The 5,434-nt window shown below is 34.6% G+C and overlaps 1 non-coding gene across 1 annotated transcript; it reads right to left on the reverse strand.

Moving 5' to 3' along the window:
* Positions 1–1,469: 1,469 nt before the first annotated feature.
* LOC123849170 (small nucleolar RNA Z195/SNORD33/SNORD32 family) lies at positions 1,470–1,552 on the reverse strand. Its single transcript, XR_006791996.1, has one exon. It is a non-coding gene; the product is annotated as a small nucleolar RNA Z195/SNORD33/SNORD32 family (small nucleolar RNA).
* Positions 1,553–5,434: the final 3,882 nt, after the last annotated feature.

Genomic DNA, 5,434 nt, shown 5'->3' on the forward strand with positions numbered 1-5,434 from the left:
TCACTTCCTCATTTTTTACTGGATTAAATTTTGATATAATAGATATTAGATTTCCTTATTTTTCTAATTGTGATGTTTATATTTAACACTTACTAATATGAAGAAAACACAATACCTTTTCTATGACCCATTTAATGGAATGGTGCCTATGAAGCATACAACACCCAATCTCTATTGCTCTTCTTCTATCTGTATATCATGAATTAAAGAGGACAAAATTACTTGCCATAAGTTAAATCTAGTTTTCTCTTAAGTATATTATGTCCAAACCTTTATTATCATCCCAGTGGGAGGTAAGGTTAGTTGTATCTTTTCTTCAGTCGTCCAAGTTCTGCAAACAGCGTATACCAGAAGGGCCATTTATCCCTTTGGCAAAATATTTAGGAATCTTTAAGTTCATCTAGTCTCACTTTTATAGAATTCATTTTTATCATTTAAAAAAAATCATACTGCTCAACAGTCAGAAATATAGACTTTTATAGGTAAAAAAATGTCTTCACGTCCTGTATTTGTTAAAAAATTTTTGCTTTAAAATAGCAAAAGCATATAGAAATTTTAAGTACTCTCAACAGATCAGTTTTAACTGTTTAATCATATATATCTATCATGATGGTTGAAATGGTAAGGCATTTCTTTACTGATTTAGTTTTCAATCACTTTATGCAGCAATGATTATATTTACTTTTTGAGATCCAGAATCTAGCTGGCTCAATTTTTATTTTATTTAAATGCTTTTGTGAGTCTTTTAAGATCTCTGAGTGCAGTAATGTTGCCATTGAGTGAGCATTATATGTATAGTCAGTAATAATGAAGTATTAATATTAGTTTTTCCTTGACTAACTGCAGGATTGGGAATAATAATGACAAATAATTATATCTTCTGCACAGATGTATGCTACTTGAGCAGAACACTAAGAGCTTCCTAATAAAATGAGTCTTCCTCTTCCAGATCTCTTTGCTCAGGTAAACTGTCTTTTCATTTTATGGATGAATTTGCAGTCTAATTAATTTTCTTCTATCTTTCAAAGGAGGCCTTTGGCCATGTAATGACAAGGACAAATTTGCCTTCCTCTATGTTCCATGGACACCAGGATTTAGACAACTGCATTAGCAAATATAGCTTGGCAACAGATTATCTGGAATCAATTCTAAGAGTGACTCATCCTTCCTGACACTCTCTCCAAAGGCAAGCCCTTCTGCAAGAATAGCCCTTGCTTTCTTCTGAACACTGATACACATGCCCAGAAAACTGAGAGGGGAAGATAGTCTAGATGGAATAAAACAAAATGCTCACCTCACTTTAACTGCAGTAATCCCCAAAGAGCAATTATATTATAGAAATAATAAAGGAAAAAATTATGGAATCGCTACCATAATTTTTCCTTTATTTAAAAAAATTGTTTTTAATTTATTTTCTTAAGGGGGCAAGGGGGATGCTGACTGGTTTGGTTTTGATCTGATAAATGCTTGTATCCCTCCCATAGTGCATGTAGGGTCATCTCATGTTTGAGGAACTCAAAGACAAGTAGGAGAAGTCCTCATCACTGGGCATCTTCCTTTTCTTTTAGAACCATCTTTTTGGCCTTGCTATGTGACAAAGAAAATTTATCTTAACCATAAACCTTTAGATTTATATAGCATTTTCATTTCTAAGACTTAGAGACTATGTGTCTTAGGTATAATTGGTATGCTTGTCTTAAAAGTCTCTTATGTCAGTGGAAGAATTTTTCCCTCTCTTTTATATATGTTATTACATAGTAACATTCAGTACTAATGTCTGAATAGAGCTTTAAAATTTATATTAATTCACAGACTAACACTGATTATATTCCCTACTAACCTAGTTGAATTTGCATTTATTATACAAAGTACAGATTTATCATGTGACCAAAGACTAAGCTAGATTTTTTCACATACTTTATCTCATTTTGGTTTATCTCTCCATTTATCTCTCCCATTTTGCAGAAAAAAATATGAAGCTTCATGTAGTTAAATATACAAGTTCACATTGCCAGAAAATTATGGACCAGTAAAGCCAGCCCTAAATTGCTGCTTTTATTATATCCCACCAGTATTGAAAAAATAATAATAATGGTATTTACCGAATATACTTACTTGAAATTGTATGTGCACAGGACTCTAGAGGCTTTATTTCACTTAAACCTCACAACAGTAGGACATAAATACTAGAATTACTCCCACTCTGTAGATAAAAGAATGAGAATTCATTGACTCACTACTCAGGTAGTGGGTTCCAGAGTGCATGCAGCTAGCTAATCATCATGCTGTGCTGCCCTTGAACATCTCATTTAAAACAGGACAGAATCAGGGGTGCCCCAGTGGCTCAGTCAGTTAAGCCTTTGACTCTTGATTTCAGCTCAAGTCATGATCTCAGGGTTGTGAGATCGAGCCCCATGATGGGCTCTGTGCTGGGTGGGGAGTCTGCTTCAGATTCTCTCTTCACCTCTCTCCTTCTGCCCTTCCCACCCCAAATAAAATAAATAAGTAAGTAAATAAATAAATAACAACAAAAAAAAAAACCACTGTTTAAAAAACAGCAGGGGGGCACCTGGGTGGCTCAGTTGGTTAAGCGACTGCCTTCAGCTCAGGTCATGATCCTGGAGTCCTGGGACTGAGTACCGCATCGGGCTCCCTGCTCAGCAGGGAGTCTGCTTCTCCCTCTGACCCTCCCCGCTCTCATGCTCTCTCTCTATCTCCTTCTCTCTCAAATAAATAAATAAAATCTTTAAAAAAACAAACAAAAAAATAAAAAAAACAAAGCAGGATGGAAGCATTCTGTAGAACTTGATCATTCCTTAAGTATTTTGCACCCAACTGTATCCTGTATTCATTGTAGAAGTCACAGAATCACACTTCAACTGTAAGTTCTATCTTTCAGATATGAACTCAAATCTCTTTTCTGGCTCCACATACTTTTCCTTTGAAGGTAGAAATAATAGTAGAGACAAAGAGAGGTAAGTTAAACAAAGAGAAAATGAAGAACCAGCACTGAGTCAAGCCAAGGTGAAGATTGAGAAAGGGTGACAGGAAATCTCAACACACTTATGAACATGCTGCTAAAGATGTTTCTGTTTGGAATTTAAATCAAAATCCTAATTAAATTTCCTTAACTTACTTCCTAAAGGCCAAGGCTTTCTAGAGATAGTAGTTTGAACAAAGCCTAAGACCCTTGCCTTATTGTTTTAAATGTTTTTATTTAAGTGCATTATACCAACAGAAAAGTGGTCAAATCACAGATATACAGCATAATACATTTTTACAAGCACCCACATCAAGAAACAGTACTACTGCCAATGGGGAAGTCAAAGTCATCTCTGTTGCAGTCACTGCCTTTAACAGTAAGCATTATCTTGCCTTCCAACGGTATTTAGTTTTACAAGATGTACTTTATATAAATAGAGGATTATGCACTATTCTCAAAATTATGTTTATGATTCCATATCATTGTATTTCATTGTAGAATGGTCACTCTTGTTGTATAGCATTCATTCTGTGATATAAAATTATATATTTTATTTATTCTACTATTTGTGGGTATTTGGGTAGTTTTCAGTTAGGGGCTAATGTAAATAGTGGTGCACTTGGACTCTATTAACAGCATCTTTTGATGAATAAAAGCCCTTAATTTTGATGTAGTACAATTTTTATATTTTTATATTTTTACTTTTATTGTTAGTGTTTAATATGTCCTATTTATCTAATTTATTCCAAAGTCATGAGGATATTCTCCTCTTTCTCCAAGTTTTATTATTTTACTTTTGCATATAGATCTGAAACCCATACAGAACTGACTTTTTCATCAATAGGGTTAAATAAGTGTCAAGATACATTTTTTCCATAGGGCTACTCAATTGATCTAGCACTATTTTTTGAAAACACTATCTTCCCTTACTGTACCGTGATGTCACATATGCTGTAAGTTGGTCAATGCTATATAGACAGAGACCTTTGACTTCATTTTTTTTTTTTTTTAGATTTTTAAAGTTTACTTGAGAGAGAGAGAGTGAGCCTGAGCAGGAAGAGGGGCAGAGGGAGAGAGAGAGAATCCTCAAGCAGATTCCCTACTGAGTATGGAGCCCAATGCAGGGCTCAACCTGAGATCATGACCTGAGCTAAAGTTGGAGGCTTAACGGATTGAGCCACCCAGGTGCTCCAAGACCTTTGACTTCTAAAAAACTATACTCTAAAGTTTCTCCCTTTCTCCAGAAATAGTGAAAAGGAAAAGAATATGGGAATTTGCAGGGGGTGGGGTGGGGTGGGGAGGTGAATAGCAGACTAGTTGCCCTCAGTGCCTACACAAAATTAATATATTGAGAAATTTTCATATAAAAATCTGAATTTTCAGATTCTCTTTCAAAATTAAATAATCTAGAAACATTGAGCACAAATTTCTATGTAGCACAAACTGGCTGGAGATGAATAACAGCCAAGCCCTTCTAATTGAATATGGTTTCCACATAAGCACAGTTGCCTTCATTCCCCACATGCTACATTCATTTATATTATTTATTTACCTTACTCTCCACCCATATTTCTGATGCCAAAGACAGTGGTAGAGAATTTCTCTGTGGCTTTTTAGCTCATTTATCATCATTGAAAGATCTGAGTACCTGTGGATTTTGGCCCAATCCAAATAACTTTCTGGGCTCATTGACAGATATGTGGAGTGGAGGGGATTCTCCTTTGATAACCAAAGGAAAATGAGATGGCTTGCATAACCTAAATGCAATAGACTAGGGCTTAGTCCCAGCAGTCAAGTCATCCATCCAGGCAGAAATCCCATCCTCTCATTTGTCTTTTTGGCAAATGTGTTCTACGCTCCCTGCATAATGCAAATAAACTTCTACTTTGTATTATCCTAACACCCTAAATAAATTTAAAAAATGTCTGCCCAATTTTAACACACAAATACACTGTAATAATGCTAATATGCAAGGGAAATTTTTTCAAAAAGTTGTTTTTGAAACTTAGCAATTGTAATAACATTGGATGATGACAGATAGTGACTATACTTATTATGGTGAGCAGTAATGTATAGAATTGTTGAATCACTATGTTGTACATCTAAAATTAATATAACATTGTATATCAACTATACCTCAGTAACAATTTTTTTAAAAGATGCTTATCATTAATATTTATAAAAATGCAAATCAAAGCCAAAATGAGGTAACACTTTATACTCACTATAATGGTGATCAAAGAGATAACACACTGTAACTCATCATAATTAGCACTCATAATAATCAGCTTCTAACAAGAAATCCCTCTTGTGAACAAATGCATTCAAAATTCAATATAATAGTATTATTTCTAAGTATCTGTATGTCCCCCCATGACCACACTAATGGTAAGTCCTTTAAAGAAAGGGACTATGTCCCATTTATATCTCTACATCCACTGCTGAGTACAT

This window comes from Mirounga angustirostris, unplaced genomic scaffold (genome assembly GCF_029215605.1).
Source record: "Mirounga angustirostris isolate CCGP_5_RB_7025 unplaced genomic scaffold, mMirAng1.0.hap1 SCAF_2, whole genome shotgun sequence".
NCBI classification, from domain to species: Eukaryota; Metazoa; Chordata; class Mammalia; order Carnivora; family Phocidae; genus Mirounga; species Mirounga angustirostris.